General features: G+C 40.8%; 1 long non-coding RNA gene across 2 annotated transcripts in view; it reads left to right on the top strand.

Moving 5' to 3' along the window:
* Positions 1–18,790, top strand: part of LOC135298070 (uncharacterized) — a 37,140-nt gene extending 18,350 nt beyond the window's left edge. For both annotated transcript variants that reach the window (XR_010360041.1, XR_010360040.1), the window contains exons 4-6: positions 9,474–9,722; positions 18,245–18,383; positions 18,516–18,790. This is a non-coding gene — a long non-coding RNA (uncharacterized LOC135298070). The remainder of the gene's footprint in view (positions 1–9,473; positions 9,723–18,244; positions 18,384–18,515) is intronic.
* Positions 18,791–27,296: the final 8,506 nt, after the last annotated feature.

Below are 27,296 nucleotides of genomic sequence, written 5' to 3'. Positions count from 1 at the left end.
TCTTCCACACATTCACATGGAACTTCCTGTACATCAGTTTCTGCCCATTGCCTCTTGTCTTGTTGCTTGGCAGCACCCAGCAGAGCCTGGCTCCATCCTCTTGTCACCCCCTTCAGAGATACTGATAGATGTTGATGATGACCCCTCTCAGCCATCTCTTCTTGAAACTCAGGCCCAACTCTCTCATCCTTTCCTCATAAGAGAGATGTTCTAGTCCCTTTTGTAGCTCTCTGCTGGACCAGCCCCAGGAACTCCATGTCTCTCTTCTACTAAGGAGTCCAGAACTGGACACAGCACTCCAGATGTGGTGTCACCAGGTCTGAGTAGAGGGGCAGGTTCACCTCCCTTGACCTGTAGGAATGCTCTTCATAATGCAGCTCAGGATGCCACTAGCCTTCTTGGCCACAAGGACACACTGCTGGCTCATGAACAGCTTCTTGTCCACCGGGATCCCCAGGTCCTTCTCCTCAGAGCTGCTTTCCAGCAGGTCAGCACCCGGCCCAGTATTGATCCATGGGGACACCACCAGTGACAGGCTTCCAACCAGACCCTGTGCCACTGATCACAACCCTCTGGGATCTGCTGTTCAGCCAGTTCTCAATCCACCTCACTGTCCACTCATCCAGGCCACACTTCCTGAGTTTGCCTAGGAGAATGTTGTGATAGTGTCAAAAGCCTTTCTAAACTCAAGGTACACAGTATCCACTGCTCTCCCCTCATCCATCCAGGTAGCTGCTACATCTCAGAAGGCAATTGGGTTGGTCAAGAGGTATTTACCTCCAGTGAACCAATGCTGACTACTCTTGATCAACTTGTCATCCATACGGATAGAGATGGCATCTAATGAGGTTCTCCATCATCTTTCCAGAGTTTGAGGTGAGGCTGAGGGGTCAGTAGTTCCCTGGGCCATCCTCCTTGCTCTTTCTGAGGGCTGGGATTACATTTTCTTTCTTCCAGCCCTCAAGCATCTCTCCTGAACTCTCTGAGTCTTCAAAGATGATTGTGAATGGCCTGGCTATAGTCTGTCAGCTCTCTCAGCACTCATGGATGCATCCCATCAGGTCCCATGGACTTGTGGATATAAAATTTGCCTAGATGTTCTCCAAACCAATCCTTCTTGACCAAGGGAAAGTCTTCGTTTCAACATTCCTTTACTCTGGTTTCCTGAAACAGAAATGCCTGAGGGCTGGTCTCGTGAGTGAAGATTGATGCACAGAAGGCATCAGTAGCTGCTATTCAGCATCCTCATTACTGGGGTCTTCCCTCCACCTAGCAATGGGTCCACATTATCCTTGTTTCCCAACTAAGATTAATTCTTCCTTAGATACTTTAGCCTTCACATTAAGTATTTGTTTTGAGATGCTAAATAATTTCAAACACAGAAGATTTAATTGAGTAGAAGGACTTTGCATAATTTAAAAAAATCCATTCTTGTTGCTTTTGGGTATCACTTTTTCCACTTTCTATTACCAGTTGGCCTAAGTAGTGTTGGCCCAGGTGCTGTTTCTTGATGCCTCTGAGTTGTTTCCTGCTTTCTTTTGTCCTTCCTATAACAAGAGTTTAATGTATACTGAGTCTGCTGAGTGAATTAAGCAGCACACTGATTTTGGTTCCCTGAAATGTTTAAAAATGTCTACCAGTGTAGATGGCCAAACTGTCATTAAGGTGCTCTTATGCAGACATGAAGATCCTGCTCACACACAGCTATTCATCTCAGTCCCCACAGTAGTAACAAATGTCATCTATATACAGAAGCTACTCACATATCTCTTTTGGCTGACATTATTGACGCTTGTCTTTCTGGATACATATATTGACTAATTGCAACTGCCAGTGTTCTAAGAGTCAGATCAAATAATAAAAGTTGATGGTGGCCAAGTGATACTCTGAACTCCCAGGGCCACTTTGAAATACAGGAAAATTATTTCCATTGGTTTGACAGAACAGTATATTATGCTTACCATGGAGGCAATGTTTTAAAAATGTGCTCATTCTCTACACTTATTCCTGCAAACATGCCATCAAGAGAACCCTTTCCTGAAAAAAAACATTCTCTGCATAATTCCTGACAAAGTGAGCTGGTGAAATGGAGGAAAGAAAAGCAATCTTAATACAGCACCTGCAATCTTCTGTGAATTATTATCATAGTTAAATTCTTGCTTAAATCTTGTGTGGAGTGGAGATCCTTAATCAATTCTTGCTCACTTTTCAAGAAACTGTTCCCAAAAGGTGACAAGTTTAGGTTGACCAGAGGAACTTCCTCTTCATGTTCAGAACTGTTCGTGAACCTTTCTGGGACTTTCACTCCTCTGTAGCGCTGAAATGTAAATGTGGTTTTTCTGGCTCTTGAGCTTTTCCAAAAACAAATTCATGAATAGTAGCTAAACAGTATTTTCAAATGGATTAATAAAACATTAGAATCATAGAATACTAAAGGTTGGAAAATACCTCTAAAATCATTGAGTCAAATAAAATTTGGATCAGCTGCCTTCCCTTTTAGAATATTTCTTTTGGAAAACAAGAACCAATTGTATGGTGAGAGGTGCTGGTTATCCATGAGCTTACCATGGTAATGCAGGCTTTTTGAAGGAATATTAGAGCACTGCATCTTTGGTGTTAGAGAACAGGTAAAGATGAATGAAAAAACAATACATTCTGAATTCCAGTGGGCAGCAAGGTGAGCCTCAAGGTAATCATGCCCTTGGTTGTATTTTGCCTGAGGGGACACATGATATTTCACCACTCATTTTTCCTTAGGCTGCACTCATGCACATTTTACATCAGCTTTACCTTTTGATAATTTTTCTTCTTTTACAGAAGTTATTCAAGTAAATAATGTGATTTCCTATCCTGCAATTTCAGTACCAGATTCCATGGTTTTAGAATCATAGAATGGAATGGTTTAGATTCTAAAGGATCTTAAAGATCAACAAGTCCCAAAATTCCCAACCCCCCGCCATGGACAGGGGCACTTTGGGAAGTTTTCCCTGTTTATTGTCATAAGGCATAAATGTGCCTCAGAAAAGCATTGTAACCATTACATCATACAAACCATTTCTCTTGCTCTAAATGTCCAGGCAGTACAGTCATCTTGTTCAACCTCATGGAACTGCTTTTCAAGAGCAGCTGTAAGTTCTTACCCCTTTTGCTGACACAGGCAGAATTAACTAGCACTCACCTGACCTGGTGTAGAAGACACTTTCGTTCACCTGACATTTAATAACTTGTTATCTAACACCTTGCTTCTGTCCTCCTAGGCATCCTGTCTATTCCAAGCTTTCTCTCTTCCTAATGGCATATGCATGTTATGTTCATATAGCCCTCATGTCTAACACTTTCTCTGCCAGGCCCATGCAGCCATCCCATTCTTCTCCCCCTCCTCTCTGACATTTTCTTACCCTGAACATGACTTCTGAGTCACTGTACATGACCTTATTTTCAGCTCTTGCTGCAACACAGTGTACCTGAAGAGAAGATTGGCAAGGTGCTATGTTGAGCAGCCCTTGTCTTTCTGCATTCCCCAGACTACAATGAGTACAAGGCAGTTGTTTGTCAGGTAGGCACAGAAATGGGTCCACTGTCACTCTGACATGACTGTCTCTGTCTCCATATCACTTTTGATCCACAGGATGGCATTCTGTGAAAGGCAGGGTCTTGGTCTTTGCTTATCAATACAGACTTTTCGTTAGCAGAAAAGAGAGATGGTGTGATCTTGTTCTCTCTCGAATTAATCTGTAGCAGTAGCTCACTAGTGTTACTTTTAAATTTTGGTGTAGTGAACATGGAGAGACTTAATCATTTTTTAAATCTTTGCTTTCTTTTCTCTCACCACAACATGGGCAGTACTTGCATTGCTCTTCCAGAATGTTGAGTGGGATAGGAAATAGGAGAAAACAGGAGACATGGTTGAGGGGAAGAGGCAATGTGTCTACCCTCATTTGTTTCTGGAGCTCTTCTTGGTTCACTTTGGCTATATCACCAGGCAGCACTCTCCTTTCTAGCCTGCAGTCCAGGCAGCACATACTTTATTCCCAGTTGAACCTATTTAAGTAGAGGGTCTCCATCTCCCTCTTCACAATGGATTTGTCTTTTCCTAAAGTGGACAGTCTTGATCCTGAGCTTATCACACATGCATTGACACTGAGGAGCCACCACCAAAATTTAAATCTCATCTTCAGATTTGAGGGTCTTTCTGGAAAAATATTCTTTCCTCATCTCTGTTAAATGAAGTAATTAAAATTACAAGTACTTTCTATTTACCTAGCTCATTCATTAAGGCTCATGTAGACTCTTCACAAACACCAATGCTTGCTGCCAAGAGGAGGAACTCCAGTCCAATTTTGTGCAAATAACTCTGGGCTTACTCTAACGACACCTTTGTTTTTCAAAAGTGCTCTCTAAGTTGGCAGATGCTATTTGGTTACCCTCCATCAAGCACCTGACTCAGGCTTGCAGCCTGGAAAATGTAACCTCATGTTAGGCTTTGTGGATTGCCTAAGAACCTGATATTCCTAAACTCCTTCTGCAACCACCTCCTGAGATCTCATGGTGGTGACATATCATTATTGCCATATAAAAAGGGAACACAAAGTAAGAATTAAACACTGCCAAGGAGGCCATGCCTCTGAGACATGAAAGAGGAGCTAAGGAATGGCACAGTGTCTGTCCTCCCATGACGATTACAGAAGGCTCTTCCCTCCCGTTCATCATGACATAACCTTCCTCTGGGGATTATAGCATTTGTTGACAAGGAAATGTAATAGTAGGAAATTATCTGATGCATTTTGATATGTCTAAGTGATATCTAGCAGGTGGAAACATGGACAAAAGCCTCCATGTACAAAAACAGAAGTCCCATGCTTGTCTTCTATTGACAACACTTTATTATTTATATTCTGCAAGGACAACAAGTAGAAATGCCAAATCTAGGCCAGGGTCGAGAGAGCCAAGTCATACAGCTGGACAAAGGAAGGACAAAATACTTAAGTACTCAAAGAGGGGGAGTAGGGGTGTTGGGAAAGGTTTCAAGAAAAATGAGAAGGAAGATGAACAGGGATCACGAGACACATCAGGAAAGGAAGGCAGATATGTTATTCCATCCTGGAAAAGACAAAGATGATGGTCCTCAACGAATTTAGGGAGCGTGGAAGCTGCCTGTTTCATCAATGTAAGACGTGAAATCACACCTACATTCACAGTTTAAAGCTCTTTCATGAAAGACTGTGACAGGACACCTCCCATATTCAGCACATCCATTTCCAAGTGTGAATGTTGGACAGCAGTTAGGGTTTTATGCCTTTCTCAGCAATCTTTTTTTTGCTTTCAGACTCTGACTAAAATTAGGACAGGACGCAGAACACACAAACAGGTGCCTCCAGGCCTGGAAGTGGATGACTATGGGATGCTGTTTTGGTTACAGCAGATTCAGCAGTGATGTCTACAGCATGCTTTGCATCTAAGCAGTGTGTTTATTGTTCATGGCATTAAGCACTGACTTATCAGTGAAGCCCAGATGAGATAGGACCACCTTCTTTTAAACAGACATGTCGGCATACAATGACTTGCACCTTTCCCTGTTTAACTTCGTAAGTGGCATTGTCACTGTACGTTGTCTGGCCTCGTAAAATGCAAATGACAAAATTCACTCTCATCTTAATCTGTCTGAACACAAAGAACACATAAGATCTGCTGAAAACAGTGTAACTCAGCTACATCTTCTTCTTGCTCAAAAAACAGGAGGAATGCTGAGTGATTCAGGTGAATCTAGAAAAGTAATCAATGACATCCTTATGATAGGAAGAATGCTTTAGCATTAATAGTCCTGAAATCCTGCTACTACATTCCTTGCTCAGCTTCTGTTTTCATAAAAACAGGGTTTACCCCTGTTGCAGGCTATCACAAAGTGGTCTTTGATATGTGCATTAAAGTAATAAATCTTGGTGCTAGCAGCTTCCGTACTATGACATAGTAAGCTCAATTATTTCAGATTCATTTTCAAGGCAGATCATGTAGATTCTTTTAATACTTCATATTAAGACATAGTTGTAACCTGTTGCTACAGAATAATTCTTTTTTGCCCAGATTGGATCTTCATTTTATATTAAAACTTCAACATTGTAATATTTAATTGAATCAGTCTTGAAGATGAGTTTGATTAGGCAAACAAAATTTGAGCATGTGAAATAGCAGGCTTCTGCCTAAGGAATTACATTATTGACTATGCATGATGTAGTGGTATGATGGCAATATCCCTCCCTCTAGAGTCACAGTAATAGAGAAAGCTCTTTCCACTGCAGTAGGTGGGTGTCAGTTGACTTCCTGAAGGCAATCTGTCACTAGGTTTCCAGCAAAGAACTTTCCAGTACTCAGTAGTGTTCGTGTGCAACACAAAACCACCATGGGAAAAGCTGGCGTCAAGCCTGAGCTATACCTGGTACTTGGGAAAATGCCTGTACCTTCAGAGATACAGGAATGGGAAGAATCCCTTGTGAGAGATGGTTTGTTTGCTTCGGCCTCAGAATTCCCATTAATGTTCCCACAATATTCAAGATCTCAGGTATTCCCTCACACCAAGTGGCCACAGTTAAATACTGTCTGTAAGTTTGGGACTGTTACACATTTTCACACTTAGACAAAAGGTGTGATTCCACCCTGAATCACACCACAGCACTTGCTCTTCTGGTCATCAGGCTAGCTCTCCCTTTTTAAAAATTTTGACCAAACCTGGAAATGCTTTCCCCAAATTAACAAAATTATGCAAACATGCCAGGCTTTGCAAACACTATTGTTCTTGTCTAACAGCAAACCGAGTTGGGATGTATCCAGTGTAGAACTTCTCCTATAAATACAATAGTTATGTCAGTTGAAACTACATAACTAGAAATTTTAACTCCAGTCCTCCAGAGGGATTAGCTTTCTCTCTGCAGACTCTATGTCCTGGCATCACATCACAATTTATTCACCTTGTTTATCTTGTTTTAAACACATAAAATCCTAAGCATATCTTCCCTCAAGTATGTGCATAAACCAAACCACGATTTGTCTGGCACCGCTCACATAAGGAGAGGCATCTCTCTGTGCTTCCAGTGTGCACTCAATATACTACGGGTGTGTGTTTCACTGTGAAAGTGAAACTAGACAGAATGCCATTTAAAGAATAAAGTGAGGTGACATCACTCCCTTTGCTTACTTGAATTAGAAGATTACTCACTGCATCTTTGAGTCTCAGCTGACCTGATTTGGATTTTAACCAACAAGTAAACAAGCCCTATTAACAACACTATTCAACACTACTTCTAGCAAGATGCCAATAGGTTTATAGTTAAACAGTATTTCAGACCATCAGCACCCAGTCACTAATTTAAAAACTGACCTTTTGAATTCACCACGTGGATGAGCTTGGGAAGTCAAAGGACAAGGAAAAATCTTATAAAAAAGAAGAAAGACAGCTGCCAAGGGTGCAATTGGATCAACTTCAGAGTAAGTCTGTAGAACAGAGTGGCATTTGCAAAGGCACTGAAGAGCTCTCATGGCATCAGGCTGGTGGTGGTGACAGAGCCATCTGTCCTGTCTTTTTTGCCCTTTCCTGTCTGCCATTAATTTTCCACAAAGGCTCCAAGCGACAGTCCCCTCATAGTGACCATACTTGGAAACAAGGTGTATGACAGGCAGGGGGAGAATGGCAATAATCTCTAAGAGCCCCCGTGTTACGGCTCGGGAAAAAATAGCTGAGAGTTTGCAAAGTAGCAAAGAAGAAGTGAAAACCGAGAAGATCTGCTGACAGGAGGATTGGGCAGGCACGCACCCCCTCGTTACACGCGGCGCAGGAGCGGAGGCGTGCACTCTGTGTGCGCGCTGCCGGCGGTAAACAAGGGAGTATTTCTGGAGCAGCTGCCCTGTGTAAGAGGAGAGGTGCCTGTTGCTGTCCTGCAAAGTTACACTTTTATAGTAGTATGTATCTCGTGCTTCTGAAACACTCTAATTTCTGGCACTAATCGTGCCAGGCTTTCAAACAGCGAACTCCTTCTTGGGGTTGAAGTCCGTGCTTAAAAAGAAGACATTTTGCTGAGCTGGATCTGTAAAACATAAGACTGCATGTCATACTCTGGCTTTTAAAATGAATAACTATCAATCTGGTCTTTATCACAATATGTGAAGAAATTAGTATTGTTTGTTTCTTGTTCATATTGGTGCTGGGTTTTTTTACCCTGTGACTTGTTGTGTGTGACTTAGCCATGGAGAGGGTGAGAACTGGGTGTTTAACCAGACTGTGACTATACCCAATGATGGGTACTTCCACAGCCCTTATTCCTATTCCAAGTTACTTTTCTCAGGACCCAGTAGGATAACTGAGCTCACATGATGAGTTCACTTTTTTATTTTACACTATTTCTGTTACTTGCAATTTGGCAGAACACCATGACCTGCCTCCAAGTGATTTGTGTAGATATTCCTGTCAACAGATAAGACCTAGTGCTTCTTGGAATCAGTGACTTAAGCGTTTGTTTTCTTCCTTTCTATCTATTATCCTGGCAATGGTTATTTTTCTTACAGTACAGGAATCTTTGATTCTTCTTTCATTTCAACTTCTCAGATGGCCTCTGCTTAATAAAATAAGACATTATCTTCCTCTTATATTCATGGTTAAACCAAGAGGTCAAAACAGCTTATTTGTTCAGCCGCTTATTAAATGTATTTTTTGAGGCCCTGGGTAATTTTTTTGTCTTCTAGTTAGAGTTGGAGGTGCAAAGTTTCTGTAAGTTTTGAAGCTCTAGGAAGTAGCATCCCTCCACAATGTTTTTCAGGTTTTCTTGAAGCAATTTATTTTCTAATAACTGAAGATTGAAATACCAATGTGGGCTACTTGCTTGTTACCAAAAGAAATTTTTCCTAATTTTGAGAATGTCAATTTTACTGTTAAGTTAGAAGAACAAGTGTATGTTTCTACTAGAAGTAGTGGAAATACAAGTGCTTAATCCTGGCTGGTTTAAGAACACAAGAGATTAAAGTTTTGCAAGAATAGTAATCTCTTTTATGTGCTTGTCTAACTACATCACCCCTTCCTAAGAATTTTGTATTTGCGCATGTGTACTTTGTGTTTAAATAATGAAAATTTATCTAATAGGTAATACTCAGCTTTACTTCATGAACATGTATATGGAGATGTTTTCGTATTGCTAACACTACACAATACACAATTCCATTTGACCCAAGGAAAATGCAAGCTTTTCAGTGGAGTAATGTCATGTGGAAGGTTAATTTCATAGGTAGATTATTGATTGCTTGATGTTCAGCAGTTACATCCTTAAAGAAAAAGACATTAGAGGTTCTCTTACTGTTTCTTCCAAGAGAAATTATCTTTTGTATGTGGAAAATGTTTCCTTCAAATTTTTTTTCAAAGCTTTCTGATTTCTTTCGGTAGACATTCACAGAAAAAAAAAAAAGTGAAAAAAAATAGTTTTTTTTCTTTGTAGTTTCCAGGTTTTCTCCCAGACCCTCAGACCTTTAAGCAGCCTAAAGGGGTCCAACAGTTGTGCCATACCTTTGTGAAGTTGTCAGAGAGGATGTCACTGGATGGAACGTGTGGCAGCTGTAAGAGAAGGCAAATATCAATAGTGTAGCCTTGCCTCTTCCCCTTCACTCATCTGAAAGCTGCTATAGAAATACTTCTGTATCCTGAAGAAATTGTGACTGTGCTTGGCTAATGCTCAGGATTCACCCAGGTGAGAGTTTTTTTGCATGATCTTTATACTTGTGAACCTGCTCAAAGTTTAGATCTGAATTCAGTCTTTGGGAGTGTTGAGATGTGTAGTTTTCTTCATAGGTGATATCTGGGGATGCCAGGGACTGGATAGCTTTGTAAGTAGCCTCCAACACAAATAATTTAATTGCAGATGGCAACTCTGCCTGTGCTAAGGTAGACTGTGCTTTGAACCTTCTTCTAACTTTTTTACAGACATGTGAGAGAAGTTCAGGGTAGAATCAGGTCCAAGTAACATGCTGGCTGCTGATTCTAGGCCAGAGTTGTTGGTGCTACAGCAAAAAAGGTGTCTGGATGCACAGAACTGGCAAGAAAGATGCAGGCAGATTTTGGGTTTATGGGCATATGCACAAGCGTAGGCATGTTGCTCCTCATGTTCTGGACTCTATGTTGGCCATCAGCTGGAGTAAATCACCTTCGTTTCTGAAAGGATTTTTGATATTCAAGAGAGTCCAAATTGTTTTGAGTCACCAAAGATGGAATGTGAATGTTCAAAGGAAATCTCTAAAGGGTAAAGAGCATATTACTTGGATTTACTCTTCACCAGAACAGCCCACTGAAATCAAAGACATGGAGAGTTCATAGAGTTCCAGTGGCAGAACTCTTCACACGACTTTTGCCAAACTGAGAATTTGGGACAGTTTTGATTCAGAGATAATTAGTTCCTTAAACATTTTCACTCAGATCTATGTGTGTGAAGGAACCCTGTTGCTTGATTGTAATCTCTAGGGCTCTATTTCTTTTGGTAGAATTAGAGAAGCAGTTTAGACTAAGGCTGGTGGGAGTGCACAGTGAGAGGATGAAGTTGCATTTGCATAAAATGAATGTAAACTCAGGTCAGGGCTATCCATGTTCACACCATGTTCACTTCCTGGGCTGCCCAATCAGTTGGAGGAAGCTTGAAGCACCTCTATGGTTTGAGACACCAAGAAATTAAGTTGTGTGGTGCGCATGCAGCACCATAGTTCAGTAACTCCAGTGTGCAAGTGAACTGAAAAGAGATTTAGACATCCCGGGTGGATACAGTAGCACAAATAGAAGCTCATGAACACATTGCTTCATGGTTATGTAATGGAATTGGTAGCCATCTATAATTGTCCAGCTGGACTACTTAAATGAACTGAATAACTAATTGAACCTATCTCATGTTATACACTTTTTTAATCTGCATTTTTTTTTCATTACATCCCTCATTACATCCCTGTAATGTCATTGTGGCCAATTTTAGATGCCGTTTTCCCCTTGAAGGTATTTACCAACATGGTTCCCTCAGCCTCTTGTAGTACAGGAAAATGGGGCTGCAGGATATCTCTCCAGGCTGAATGCTTTCCTGTCAATGATATCAAATTATAAGTAGCTGCACTAATCTGTTTGTCATCAGAAATAGCCAAAGAAAAATGCACAAATGTAAACATAAAAGGGAACTCTCATAATTTACATACTTGTCATAGTTCACCATAAATCAATGTAAATATCAGAGGGCTTGTTCTTTTTGACATGACCTGGAAGCTAGTTTTGTCTGTTGACATCTTATCTTCTCACAAGATACTGTATATTAGTAAAGTTAATTGACTAATCATTTTCATCACTGGATGTGTAAGTAAATAATTCCATCTATTTCTACCTAGGCTTCTGTTTACGGTCCAAGGGTGCCAAGCATTCAGACTAAATGAAAATATACCCTCTGGTAACCATGCACGGCATCCCCCATAACAAGCTGCAGAAACTCTCTGAAGCATTGCTGTTATGTTGTGGGGAATCCTGAGAATCTTAGGCTTAACTCACCATGCTGGCCAGCCTCCTGCAGGGGCAGCCAGGCAGAGGCTGGGACAGCAGGGGGATGAATCCAGGCAGACCTGTGCTAAACCACTGACATCTGTCAATTTTAGGGGAAGGAGGCAGGTCTGAAAGTAATTAATTATAGGTGGCTGGGAATGTGCATGAGACGATGTGGGAACACGTGCTTCAGCTAGAGGAGAGGAGCTGGAGGGTTATCTAATAGCTGGTGCTTTTCACTGTTTTGAGTGTCCCTGCATCATCAGCCATAACCATTTTGTATCTTTCTGATAAAATAAACCAGTTTCCCTTCTCCCTCAGAGGTGGGGAAAGGAAATTTTCTGCTGCTTTTTCCTTCCATATCTTTGCCATCTGGTGAATTAAAGAAAAATTGACTGTGAGATAGCCTTTGCAGTACTTATGCATTTGCTGATAAGACTTCATTGGGGATGAAAGCTGGTAGTCCTCAACTTTTTCTTGAATTTGTGATTAAGATTTTCTAAGTGATGTAAGAACAAGTTATTAAGTCACTAGCTTCCCATCTGTCCCAAAGGAACACAGGACCAGTTTGTTCTTTTGCAACTGTGCCTCAGAATTTGTTAGAGAATGCTTAATATTTCCAGAATGCCCATATAGTGTGCTGTGTTCTGTTTCTCTCCTTGTGCAAAATTTAACTTTGTCTAGAGAAGTGTCTCAGGTTTTCTTTGGACATTGTGCATCTAAAAAATACAGCCTGAGCATGGTCACTGATTCCTACCATGCTTATTCGTTTGTATGACTTGCTACAGAAACCTTTCCCTTTACTCCTCTCCCTCCTGTTTAGAGGAGAGTGGGGTCCTATGTATTTTCCTGCTTAATTTTGTCCTGGCTCTTTCTGATGTGACTTCTGCCATCAAGGATATTGCTTATGCTGGGGATTTTTGCCATGCACAACCGCCTGGGCTGGGACCACCAACTCAATTTCCCTGCTGGGTTGCAGTCCAGAGAGGCAACAGCTGCTTACTGCTGCCAAGGCTGACCTCACTCACACCTGGGATTTACAGGTGAAAGGCTTCCAGGGAAATGCTGAGACCAGGATGGTTTATTCCCTACTAGAATGTGCCAACCTGGTTGCCCTCAGCAGCTTTGGCCTCAACCAAACTGAATCCTATATTTTCATTTGGTCACAAGGGGTGATGGCAGCTAATTACTTCTGCACAAAATGAACAGGTATTTTAAGTTAAAAAAGGTGAATGGCAGTTGAGAAAAGGACCTAATCTATGCTTAAGTATTGCTATATACACTTGCATTTAAGGAAGGGCTCTTGAACAGGCAGGGACCTGAACACTCAGTTAAATGTTTCTAGTAGTGAAGATTGTAGTTCACAGAGCCAGGGAATGTGCAACTTTGTACCCTTATTTAAATAGTGCAATGTATTTCTCCAAATAAAAAAAGCCACTTATACTTTAATTTAAAGAAATAATAAATACTTCCATATATGTTATTTCACATCTATAGCTGTTCCTATTTCCAAAAAGCTGTCATATTAATTGCCCAGATGAACTTTTTTAACATCTCTGTGTATTTGTCTTATGGATGGTACCAATTTGTGAGGCTTTTACCACAGGTCTTCTCATTATAATGTGCAAAAAAACCTTTTATATGGCTATGTCAAAACATAGTCTTGTATGCAAGTCATATTTGTTACAGATCAAGTTGTCCTCTGAGGAGCAGTGTGGCATAAAATGTACAGGGGAGGGAGTTAAATGGAACACTTAATAGGGAGTTAAACGGAACACTTAATAGGAACTAATCTAGCAACTGGAACTGATGGGAACAGACAGGGTTGTGAAATGTGAGCCTACAAGATGTCCACTGAGAGGTATCCATTCCACTTCACCCTCCCAAGCCTTGCTTCCCAGAGATGTATGCTACCTTTTTTTTTTTTTTTCCAATCAATTAATGTGTTTATGAGAAAGAGCAGTACAACAGTGATTTCTTTTTAAAGGTATTTCTCAAAATCCCAGAAACCTTTCCAAAAAGAGTTGCTAACAGCAGTTTAGGCTCCTGACTTTCTGAGGCAGCATGTTGTTTCTTTTTGCTACCCAATGCAGTGAATGGATCTCTAAGCTTGATTTGATTCCCACAGAAAACAAAACAACTTTTGCTTATGTTTCCTCAATGAAAAGAATTTTAATAATTGCTGTTTGTTGCATTAGAGTTGGCAACAGTTTACATAATCCTTGGGGATATAGGAGACGTTAAAGAGTAACAGCACCTTGGGCAAACCTTTCTGTAGAAGAACAGCAGAGATTACTGTAGTTAATGAAAGAGAGAATATTTTAATGAAGGAAAATATCTGCAGATAAGCATGCACTGCAGGTTTCTAATTCTGAACATCTGAAATAATTCTGTATTGGACATTGAACACTGTACAATATGAACACTTTAAACATCTGAATATTTTATGTATTGGGGATATCAGGTAGAAACACTTCTGTATGTTCTTCCTGGTCAAAATTCAAATTTTGAGATTGGTGTAATCAGCCACCTCTAATAATTTGAAATTAGCTTTATTACTTTGTTAGTGCCAGTGTATCCTTTTTGTCAAGCTCATTTTGACAACTGCAACAATGCCAGCCTAATTCAGGCTACTGACCACCATGCAGCTCCAGACACAGAGGACCCTGACTATACTGAAAGGGAAAAAGTACCCTCAGAAAGCAGACAGGACAAAGGAATTCCCTGAGCTGGTAAAAAAAAAAAAAAATTATTTCAGAGTGCTGGAGAAAAAGGAGAAGGAATGGGAAAAAAAAGTCCACTAATAAGCTCTAAAGTTTTATGAGTGAAGACTGCAAATAAAAGCAGTTTCCTGGGATGCTATGAGGATTTAGGGAATCCCACACTCACCTGTGAGTAATGAGGTATTCCAGGACATCTGCTTTGCATGGATCAGTTTTATTATTTTCTTGGCCATCCAACTGGCTGGAAGGTGTCTGTCATGGTAGGGAGAAATCTTCTGGACCTACATTTAATGAAGAAGTTTGGTGAAGATCACCTTTGATATTTATGTTGTATCCTTCTCCTCATAATAATCTGAGCTGAAAATATCCCTGATTGCAATGATAAGGGGAAGAAAAGAAAGAGTATGGAAAAAAATATGATACACCAGCAAAGGAATTTTCACTATGAAAAGCACTTCCATAAAATTCTTCTTTAGTGACTAAGTTGCTTCAGTGGCCACAACCAGGGAACTGGATATACTGGGAAGTCTTAAATGCAAACTGGGAGCATTACTAGGGAAGCTGGAGCTGTGGTTCCAAGAAGAACACTTGCAGTCTGTACTGGGTTCAAACCCAGTATTACTGTTTCATTGATTGAAAGATGTTTAGGAACAACTAGGGAAATTTCCTTTAAATCAGTAGCACTGTTCTCATCTCTCCACTGATGCTGCCAGTCAATTAGACATGGAAGGCAAAAATAAGCATGGGCTACTGTATGTTCTCTTTTGTACAACAGATTTTAATCAACCTACCCACATTATATAAACATTATGTCAGCATGTAGTTAGAAAATGGCAGATGTGTAAAATAATTCACATGCTTTTCTGCCTGACACAGTCCTGGAAGTATATTAGTGTTTCCACCAAACAACACGATGATCATATTTGCTTGGGAATACCATGCCCTTCCAAAATTAAATCTCTTGGTCATTGACTAGAGGATGTATATTATAAATAAAAATAGAAAGAGATGGAATCATCCCTTTCATACAAATTTTGGTATAATCTTAACAAGTGCGTCAGGATCGTAACAATAGCTTTTCTGTGACTGCAACAATACATATGCTGCACAGAATTAATTATCAAGAAGTGAACTGTGTGGGTGATTTCAGCCTGGAAATAGCTAATCAAACTGTCTGCTGGTAGGCTGCCTTTGAACACACAACCTACTTAACCTGCAACATAATGAGAATAACTGTGAAGCATCAAGTGGCTACCCAGCAACTCTGGCTATTGTTTGGAGTTTATTTATGTTTAGGTAGTCTGGTACAAAACTCCAAAATACAACGCTTCTACCTGCCTGGATGGTTTATTGTTGACTCACAGCTGTTTAGCAAAAAATGAGCTATTGTTTGTGCTACTGTTTGTATGGTTTTTTTAGTGAGCTTGCCCAGAAATATTTTTTGGCCATTTAAGAAAGCAGTTCAAACCAAATTTCACACCCCTGCCATCCTTATCCCTGGACACAAGGCAAAGAAAGGCTCATTGAGTACTGGAAGCACTGAATCCAGTCCTTCTCTACTTAAGAACTTAACAGGTAAATAATAAAGTTGAGCCTGGAAAGACCCTGTGTCTCCACTTCCCAGGGCTGCTTTCTTGGCTATGGATCATTATTGTGAGAACTAATCAACTGATCCCTCCCTTGTGTATTTTCAGTAAAATGATTTTGAAAAGTTTTCCCTACTCCCAAAATTATAAACAGTTAATTTCAACTTTTGCTAAGCAATTTAACCACAGAAGTCTAGAGAGGCTCAGGGCTGCTCATCCTTCTACTTTAACTAAGAATATAGAACCTGTTAGGTACACATACATGGAAAACTACACAACCATATGTAAGCCAAATATTGGAATTTAAAATGCATTAATATTGTTTTTATCCAATATTTGTAAGGTTAATACCAGACCAAGTGGTATAATTAGCAGTCAGATGTATATTATCTAGACATAATATCATTTATGCTTGGTAAAAGATTGTCGTGGAGCCTTGAACTAATGAGTATTAAGTACAAGATATGATCTTCCTGCCCCTAAACTGTCATCACCACCAAATGTGTCAGTAACTTGAAGAGTCAAGACTTTAATATGCTCTGTATGTCTTGTTTACTTGTTTCTTGCTACAGGGTCAAAAACATTTACCAGGGGTTATTTCAGCTGAGCTATCAAAGCCCAGCTTAGTTTCCTTTTCCTGAATGTAGCACATGCAAACCAAGCAACTAAAAGATCATTTGAATTATATATCTTTCTGGAACAGATACTATGAAAACTATCTACTGGTTGGGTTAAATTGGAAAATTACAGCTATCTCAGAATTTACATTGTCTCCACCTTGCAGACTCTACTGTTGCTCTGTGGCAGTCTATAATATATAGCTCTTTGACATGCCTAGAAATGCCACTTCTATATGGCTCTTTTTTTCCCAATTACTTTTCCAGAAACTATAATCATTTGGCTGGTCAACATAATTCTCAGCTGTGCTGCAGCAGGGAAAACACCAAAGAGGGTTACCCCAACTGAGAATAACAGCACCATGGCTTTGTCAAATCTCATCTGCTGTACACTAACTAAGAAAGGATCTGTTATACTGGAAAGGTGTTTACAGTCAAAATGAATGAAACAGGATACAGATAATTGGGAGGGCCATATTATTGGAAAACAAACACGGAACAAGCTCCTAATTCCATTTGAAGCTAATTAGGTGGCCTGTCTCTTTAATAAGATGTTTGGGCTCACAGATTCTGCTTTGTTGAGGGTATTTCTTCTTTAATTGGCCTGTCAGTTACAATTTGTCATGAAATGCTGCAAACTCCTTAGGGCCTATTCCCAGTCTGTCTTATAAAATGGGTGCCAGAAAAGATTAAAAAAAAAAGGTATTAAAATATATACTTGTTTTTATTCTCCCAGTTAATCTTAAATACTTTTACTGTTCAGAACTGAGTTACAGAAGTCTTCCATGACTGAAAAGGTAGGAGTTACACTTGTGATGCAAGTTGCAATGGAAAAATTAGATTTAAATTGAACATGGTACAGGGAACACAGTGTTGCCCTTTCCTGGGGTGACAAGCTGAGAATGCTAAAGCTGAGCAAGAAAAGGCAGAAGAATGGGTGTCCTACTGGAACAAAATATTTTTGATATCTTTAAGGCTTAGTTGAGAAATTGAAAATTAACAAGTAGCTTTTTAGAAGGAGCATGGAAAATAATCAAGCGTGAAATTGCAATCTATTGACCTCTGGTAATACGATGTCTTGATTTAGAAAACTGCCTTACAAGCTTGACAAACAACCTAATGCCAGCGATACTGGACTTTTTATGGTAGCTCGCTAGTTACCCAGATGAGGAACAGTCACCATGTGACAAACCTTTGACAGCTGACTCAAAGGCATGCTTGGTCAAAGCAAAAGCAAGTGTTTTCCATGTTGTAATTATTCGTTTCTCTTTTCCTGGCTGAGAAAAACAGTTTGGCGGAACACAAGGGTGCGGTAAGCTCTTGCTGAGGAGCAGTTTTCCTTTAGGAAGCAAAGACTGGGAAGAGTTTGCTGCCAGCTTTTACTGTTGATGAAAGCAATAGTGTTAACCAGTACATTAATTTAATTTTTGTGTTTCTGAGCATGCAGAGTCTGTATTCTCACAAAGCTGCAGTAACAAGTATCTAGTCTGTTTTTGTCCTCTCCCTTTGTACTGTTCAGGTGGTATGAAAGAGTTATTGTAAAAGAGTTTTCTACAAGAAAATCACACTTTCTCTCCAATGACAGACAGAGATGAAGCGGGCAGGAGCTGCAGTAAGTACTCTTCAACTGTGTGTGGAATTAAATGGGTGCCAAAAATCCAGGAATAGGTGATTGTGGATGTAGATGTCAAAACCTAAGTCACTATTGGCCTTATAACTCTCATAATTAATGGAACTATTTGAGGTTTCTGTCTAAGCCAAATCTCGTTTCTTGCCTCTTAGGAATTGCCGTGAAGTACACTGATCGTAGGAGGTGTGAAGTGTGTTTTGCAAACCAACACTTGTCTGAAAGCACTCAGCCCCACCTCAAATCTGAATGGAGAATAGTCTGCTTTAAAATTTTTTCCAAAGCTTGGATTAGGTAAGGAAATAGTAATTTCCTCTCTGGATTTCCTCTCCTTTTTTCCTAAGGCCAGGTTCTATTAACACATATTCACCGACTTTCCTCTGCAACAAAATGTTTATTTGTTTGTGACCTTTGCTTCATTTTCAGACTGGAATAGTTCAGCTGGAAGAGGCCTATGAGGATTATCTAGTCCAACAGCCATTTTAGACTTTTGCCTTGACTTGGATCTGAAGTGAGGTGGCTTCAGCCACAGCACAGAACAATGACCACTGTACAGCCACAGCTGCCTGTTGTCCAGTGCTACTGCCACACATGGGCCCTGAAAGCTTGCCTTATTCTGATGCTATGTCTGTTGGTGACTTAGCACTTGATTTGGGTAAGAAAATTAAAAAAGCTAAATAAAATAATGACTCGAAACACTACACATTTGTTCAACCCCTTGAATAGCTGTTTACACTCCTACTTTTACTATAAATTGGTACCTCATGGCTTCTTTGTATAAGACAGTGAGCTAGTCTAGCGGGATGACCTAGTTATTTTTAAAGTCTGCTTATGTCAATACTCTCTGTCCTGTGACCATGTTGGCCACCATTATTTCAGGGTGAGGTCAGTCTTTTTCTTTGCTCGGGCCCCCTGCCAGTTTCTCAACACCTGCCTTGAAAGTGACAGCTCTACGGGTGTCCTCATAAATTAAAAATCATGTGCCTCTGCCCTGATGCCTTGGGACAGGCACAAAGTTAGAAACTGTCCTGTAACCCAAGCCCTGGGGCTGCTGCACGGGACAGCTGAGCAGCAGGCAGCGAGCCCCAGCAGCGGGGGGCCGGCTACGCCGCAGACCTTGGGCAGCGCCCAGCCTGGTGCCAGCGGGCATGTGGCTGTGCCAGTGAGAGCCAGGGGTGGCCCCCAGGTACTGATCCTGCCCCATGGGACAGGTGGAGGGACCAACGGGCTAACAAGGGGCTGCTCTGTGTTCTGTGCAGCACCTTTGCCTTTGCGTGCCTGGGAGGAGCTGAGCTGGCAGAGGCAAGATGGGGAGTGAGGAGTGGGGAGCAGACTCTCTACAATGAAGGGCAATCCTGTGTACACTTGTCATTGTCCTTTGCCACCTCCCAGCTCCACCTTTACAGCTCTGGCACGTGATTGACTACAGCACTAATTCAGTCACAGGTTTTCCTTCTTCCAGTGTGCATGTAGACACTCAGACAGCATACATGCTCTCCACAGCCTGACAGAGTCCTAAAGCTTCCATTCAGCAAAGCACTTAGGTGTTCTCCTTTCCCCCAAATCTGGCTTCTCAGTCTACACCTTTCACCACCCCCACCATGAGGGATACATCCACCTGCAGGGAAACTCAGACAAAGCAGAGAAGCTGCAACACCCCATTGCTCCAATCTGTGTGCTCCTGCCCCAGGTGTGTGCTGTGACCCGTTCCAGGATCCATGCCTGGAAGTGCCCAAGGTCTGAGGAGCTGCACCTGCAGTATCACAGCACCACAGTCACCTCTCAGCTCCATAACTGTGGGTGCCAGACAAGAGTGCTGATGTGACCCCTGGTATGGAGTGAGGTCCTGGCATGACAGTTCCCAGCATAAAAAGCAATAAAAGCAGTGAATGGAACAGAAGCTGAACAGGCATCCTTTTCAAAACATTTGGATGCTGCCTTCAGAGGCACAAGCAAAATCTGTTACCCTGTTGGCATAGAATCCTTATATGGCATAGAATCCTTCTATGGATGAATAAATTTACAGCAAAGTAGAACCCTCTGAACCCTTTTTTTTTTTTTTTTTAATGATCCATGACTTGTGTTTTAACAGAGACTACTTTTTGTCTTCTAGTCTTCTCGTGAGCATCTTTTAAGTTCCTTCTAACAACTTGGTATTGTATGGGTGATACTCTTGCCCATTCATTAGTAAAAGGCTGCAGATGGGCGCTGCTCAGGGTTTCTACAATACAAACTGAACACTATCATTATAAGATCCCAGTCCCATTTAATACTTCCCATACTCTCTCCCAAAATAAATGCACGAGCATCCACTGGAGTGCTACTGGTAGTGATGGATGCTGTATTTTGGCAAGTCTCTTGGTATGTGTGTTCCTTGCATTCCTTTCAGGTGTTCTTTGAGTTCTTTTCCTCTCCCAGACCTGTTGGCAACTGGCAGTATTGAGGATTCAATGTCCCTTTCTTCAGCTGGTAGCAGCAACAGCAGCATTAAGGCTATGGGCACACACACTTTGAGACCTTCTGCCTTAAAAACAGATCTATCATCCCATCCCTGCATCTGGTGACATTTTATAGGTAGATAGGACAATCCAGATGAAATAGTCTCTGGGGAAGGCTGCTCTGCTGCTGGCAGAATGAGGGGCCAGCTCCTGCCTCTGTGACATCCCCTTCCCAGTTGCCCCACCTGGTGCAGAGCCGGGCAGTGTGCCGAGCAGGGAACATACCTCCTTTCCTATGGGTCTGGTGGTGACAGCAGCTCCTGGCCCCTGGCCAGGGTGGCTGGGGCCTGGGAGGAGGCTTTCAGAGGTCTGAGAGGCATCTGCTGGCCCAACAGCTGCTCCCAGCAGGCAGGCAGGGGACTGGGACAGAGCAGCCTGCTGGGCGCTGGAGCACAGCCTCATGGTGGAGAGGGGAAATTGTAGGGCTGCAGGAGAGATCAGTGGGAGCTGAGGCATGATGATACTAGGGAAAATGGGAAAGACCCCACTAGTAATGAGAATAAGTAAAGATAATTCTAGCGCAGGACATAAGTTTATCTTGCCATGTCTTGTCTTTTCCTAATGGAAAGCACACAAAAAAACAGTACTATCAGTAAACTCTGGAAAAACATCACCTCTCATCTTTTCAAATCTTGAGGCAATGAAGCCATTTCCAAGGTGATCATCTACTTGTCCCCTGTGAGTAATGCTAACAAATATTTTAAACCAAAGCAAGGCATCACCCCAGCAGTAGAAGAGCAACAAGAATTTCCCATGCCTTTGTTGGACTAAAGTATTGGGTATATCAGCAAAGGCTGGTCTCAGATTGCCTTGGGGAAAAGAAGGCAGTGCTAGTTACACTGATCTATTAGCACCTACGGCTGCCTTTGTCAGATTAGCAGTAATGTGGAAATAAGGAACCATCCACTGGAATAAATTTTTCAGGGAAAAAAGTTATGGTAGTTGTTGAAGAAGATAGAGATTATGGTATTTCTGCAGGTGAGACCACACAATTGAGATAAAATATGGGGCTTAAAGAGTTAATACTTGAGCTTTTACCTTTATGCAAAACTTGTGGTCTGAGTCAGCATTGTTCTGAAATAAATGGAAAATAAATCCTTTAAACTATTAAAACCATGATGCTCTAGGATTGCACTTGCCTCCTAAAGTCAGTATTGCTTTGTCAAATTAGAGCATGGCATCAGGTGACAGCTCATTTTATTTTTGCTCTGTGACACACCTATGCTTACTGCATATCCCTAAAGAAGTAATTTAAACTTCCAAAGCTTTTGTTTCCCTTCTCTGTGCTTTCTTTTCTCATCAACTTCAACCTCCATTGACTGGATATGAGGCCTCTGTCTCCGTTTGAGCTTCTCAATCCTCCAGTTTAGTTAAGGGGTCATAAATAAAAGCAGTGCTGTGTGAAAACACAGAACTGTTCAGTATTGAACAACTTGTGATGCTGAATTAATTACACAGAAGGAAAATGTCAATTGTGGGAATCATGGTGAGTTGACTGCACAAAACAGTGATTTGTCTGCTGAAACCTTTCCTAGCTGTTCTTCACTGGGCATAGAGTGTGGTTATGTTTGAATTTCTGCTGTTGGCAATGCAGCTAGGGATAAACACAAAACAAAAAGGAAGCTTGCCTTTCTCCTGAAGGATTGATAACCCAAGGTAGGTCCTGATACTGGCAATACACATGAGCAAATTTTATTTCATTAACATAACTGGTAGAGACTAACTTGAGTGAATGTATCTACTTTTCAGCTAGAGTTACTCTGTCAAGAAAGGTCTTGACAAAAAGTTTCTACCCATTGGGATAATTTTTAATTTTTATTCACTTTTCTACCCACCAACATTAGGTTACTTGGTCTGATTTTTGTGTGGCAGTTCTGTAAGACAACAAAGTAGCTTGAAAACTAAAGAAAGCCTTGGTAGAGTTTGGGATGTTTAACAGCAACTTGTGGCCTTGCTTCAACTTGTGAATAGCTTTCAGTATCTCCATGTTTAGCCCACAATGTATTTAAGAATTCAACTCAGACTGTAACTCTAGGAGGTAAACATTTTTTTTTTTTTGATCAGGGTCTTAAATATTTTCTTGGCTGTGCTCTTCTTGTGATAACTTCTGAACTAAAATTTGCAAAAGGTTATACTCACCTTCTAATTTCATTATATACTCAGGTTTTTATGAAGAAAAATTAAAGAGAAAGGAGACCAGTGTTGGCAGACCAATTTCATAATGCCAACACTTTTAAAAGCAAAAGTTACTAATTAATGTTACATTGCTACAGAGAAGAGAAATCGTTCATGTTGTAGGGATCCTTTCTCAGAAGAGAGAAAAACAAGAGCTGATTTCTGTGCCCACCTATGTACAGAGGGGAGCCTATGTGAAAAGGAAACGTTCATGGGTGTGCCCACAGTGTGCCAGTGTCAATTAACGTTGTATCCTGGTGCCTGTTGATGACGAATCATTAATCTTCACAGCACGTTGTTTCTAGTATTTTAATATATCTGAAGAGATGTACAACTGTCACTGGCAACAAAGCATCTCCTGATCATTGACCTCCCATGAAAACTCTAGGTGTTTTCTATTACAGTCCAACAAACAGAACGGGACAATAAAAAGGATTCCAGAATGTGTTTACAAATACTTCTGCTTTGATTCTGTTGAATCACTGCACACACTTTGCTGCATTCAGAGAGTTTGGAATTCAGGTCTTGCCTGAAGCTAATGACAGAAACACCTCTCATCCCTGTGAAAGCTGAAGGCCTGCTTTAAGTGCTGTGGAAACAAGTTCAGCACCTCTTGATGTCAATTTGATTATATGTACATGGATCTGCTTACACTTAATACATACAATGCCTTAATACACTCCAAGGCCAAGAGAATTCAAAAAACGGCACTTGCTGAAAGGTTTCTTTCCTCCAGCTTGTTCCTCTGAACTCAGCACCTCATTGGGAAGCGTGACAGCAAGTTTTCTGTGCTAGCAGTATTTCAATAGGGCACAATGTATCAAGATGAACTGGAGGCTATCCAGTACTCCCTGTTCTTGATGTCTTCATCACAGGACAAATTTAATGCCTATTTGATTTCACATGCTGCATTTTGCCTGATTTGTGCGATGAGATGGTTGGCATATTCATGCACTGTTCTCACATATGTGTTGCCTAAACACTGTGCTGAGAATAGCAAAACATTTGGGGGACTTCTTCTGCCCTCATTCTGCCCTGGAAAAAACTTGCTGTTGACATGCACAACATCTTAGGTGCAGTAATAAAAAAAAAAAGGAGGGATATCACATTGATTTGCAGATTTCTGTCTGCAAGGTATGCTAGAACCACTTCATCATTTTTAGTGCAATTAGTCTAGACTTCTCCAAAGGTTGGTATTTTCACATAAGGTGAAACAAGAATATGTTTTCTGTCTCCCTCCTATTTCCCTGTCAGTCTCCAGACTGACATCTCCACGGAGGAGTGAGTATCCACAACAAAAGTAGGTTGCAAACTGTGCTTTCCATGCTTCAGCTGCACAGGAGCCATCAGGGCTTCACGCAACAGGGTGCACTGATCTAGCTTCTCTCTCCCTTTGGAGGATCCGATTTTCTAAGTGCTTAATGGCAGAGACATTCTCCTGGTGACCAGGCTGGTATTGCCTTCCTCACAGGGACTGTTAAAGCACACTGACTATTATTCGCCTACTCAATTAATTGCCAAGGAGACAGAGGAAATATGTACCCAGAGGAGAAAATGAAGCCATTTTTATTTGCTGGCTAATCAAAACCCAATGGCTTTTGAAGACAGTGTGAAATGATCATTAATTAGAAGAGATACCTAAATCTGAAGTTTGAAGAACCTTGTGCAAGCCAAGGAAACAAGGCCTGGAGGACAGAAATTGTTCATCCACTGGGAAAGGGTGGCTGCATGGAAGTGCATGAGTCCCATGACCTGTGAAGCAGGACCTGCCTAGATGCATAAATTTTTCATGTTTTCTTCTTAGACTTTATCCCAGAAGGGAGACAGTTAATGATTTCTACCAACACAGACCCTATTCCCCCATGTTTTTTTTGTTGATTGTCCTGCCAGGGATCTGGGCATGGCATCTCTGAGTCTCTGTGGTGACCTGAGAGTAGCCACTGTCATGAAACAGGTGAGATGTACCTAGGAGGTGCTTAAGAGTATGTAAGGCAGTAAAATAAAACAAAATTAATTTTCAAACTAAGAAAAATATGGAAGTTTGAAGGTCTTCCAACAGTTAGTGCTCTTCTTTTGAAAAGGATGTATATGCAAAATATTATACCTGAAGGTATTAGAAAAGATATTCTGCAAATACATATTAAAAAGAAAATTTAATACTGTCAAGGCTGTGGTTTCGATCCCCATATGAGCTGTTCACTTACTAGTTGGACTCAATGATCCTTATGGGTTCCTTCCAACTGCAAAATATTCTGTCATTCTTGTGTTTTTTTCAAAACTGTATCCATGAAATATTTTGTGAGTAAAAAACTCTCTTCAGACCCAAGTCAGAGTTCGACTGTGGTTTTGAGAAGAACTTTTCCCAGCATTGTGCCCATTTGTTAAGATAACTATGAGGTAATCCCAGCCAGCTATATGCAAACTGGAGGATAACAGAAGACAGCAAAACTAGAGGAACTTAGAAAATAAAGTAAAATTATCCCAGAGTCAAGGGGCTGGGCTATTTCTCTCCTGGGAAATAAACACTTTAATATGTGTAGATCTGACCCCAACCACTATCTTACAGATGAGACTGAAAGATTGTGCTCTGGAAGGGCACGCAAAGAACTCCATGTGATAATTTCCTGGAATTTGTGGACTGAAACAGATAAGAGCTGCATGTTGACATCTGTGAATGGATGTAACCTTTTGTTTGCAAGCTGATCAGACTGTGATCAACAAAGAACCATGATCAAAAACCTTAGATAAAGGATTCAATGAGTTAAATTTGGGAAAAAGAAGTAAAAAAAACCAAACCTCTGACTTAAGTTGCTCATATATTGAAGTGGTTTTTGCAGACTCCTTTACAGAAGGATTGCTTCCTGGTTAAATTTACTGTTTTATTTCTAAATGCTAAATCATATTAAAATGTGTATACTGGTCAGAAATCTTCAAGAAAGCAGTACCTGTGGATCCAAAAAGTACAAGCATGTGAAAAAAAAATAGAGTAATTTACAAATACATCATATTTGGCACTTTCTCCTTGCAAATGAGGAAAATGAGGAAAAATGGACAAGATATAAAAAAATTTAAAATCCTATGATTTTGAAGACTACTATACTAGCCAAAGTTATGTTATCACTACTCTTCATAGAGAAAATTGGAGCAGATCTTCAAAAATAAGTACTTCCTCTTAATTTTTAAAGTCTAGATATTTTCACTGGGGTTATCATTTCCTGTAACAGTTATACATGGTTTGTGACCAAGGTGAGAAATGTTGCTTAGACAAAAAAAGTGGAATTTTAATAAAGTCAGATTCAGGCTTTGCTATGTCTTCTTTCCAGTACCATGCCATTTGCCTAAGACAGTCACAAGCCTTAGCAGCAACCTGCATCTGATGTAGTGCAGTGTGAATAAAGACAAACTGTTTATGGGAGAAAAACTACCTAGTCCTGTTATTTAACTATTTAGACCTGAAAAGCTATTTTCAGCCCTGTATGGAGACATTTTTTTATGTCCTAGTGTAAAAGCATCGAGCAAGCATGTGGCCAAAAGCTGAAGGCTGAAAGTTCATGCAAAGCACAGTGAAATATATTGCTATGAAAAAAAAAATCACTTCCTCTCAAATTACTCTCAAGATTTGTCACTAAAGACATGTGTGGACAGCTTTCCCAAGATTTATCAAGCCAAATTTTCAAGGATGGAAGTTCACCAGCTTTTCTGGACAAGTGTGTCAGTGCTTGTCATAAAAGATACTTTCCTCAAGTCCATCCAGCACTTCTGTTGCTACAACTTGTGACTGCTGCCTCTTGTCCTTTCACTTTTATCTCTGCCTCTATCATTTCCACAGCTCACTGTAGATACACTGCTAAAAGACTGCTCTTAGATTCGCCTTCTTGCTTTGTCTTCTGCAGGCCAGAAAAATACATCTCCTTCAGTTTTTCCTTTTTTCTTGGATGCTCCATACTCCTAACTTTCTACTAGTCCTTTTCTGGACTATTTGCAGACTGACTGCACCCAACCACTCCCAGGCAATTCTGCTCCTGGCTGGGGCTGTGGAACATCTCTGGCTGCCAGGTCCTTCCCTGTCACCTTAGGTGAGCCCTCACTGCTCCTGGTCCCAGAGGACGTCCCTGACAATCCCATATCTACACTCCCATGAGCAGAGGAGAGCAGAATAGTTCCTTCCCTCAGTGTGCTTCTTAAATTCCTACTATCCACCATGATCTCTGGTGACCAGTGTCTAATCCTCTGAGCCACAACTCCAGCCTTCTTTTAGTAGACAGCTCTAACTACCCTTATGAAGCCTCCCTGGTAAAATGGCTGTCATAATGGTGCCCACTTTCCAGCATTTCTGTACAATGGTAATTGCAGGGAGTATTTAGATGCACAACATACTTTATATGCCCCATTTCTAATTACCAAGATGCTAAAAAGAATGTGTAAACTGCTTGATAATAACATGTGTGTTAAAAACTGGCTGGAGCATTTATTAGAAGAGCATTTCTTTATTCTTCAGCATGTCAGTGTATACAGGGAGTATGGTTTTCCTGTT

Source organism: Passer domesticus, chromosome 3, assembly GCF_036417665.1.
Source record: "Passer domesticus isolate bPasDom1 chromosome 3, bPasDom1.hap1, whole genome shotgun sequence".
NCBI classification, from domain to species: Eukaryota; Metazoa; Chordata; class Aves; order Passeriformes; family Passeridae; genus Passer; species Passer domesticus.
The sequence above is the reverse complement of the archived record's forward strand: the minus strand, read 5'-3'. Positions and strand labels throughout refer to the sequence as shown.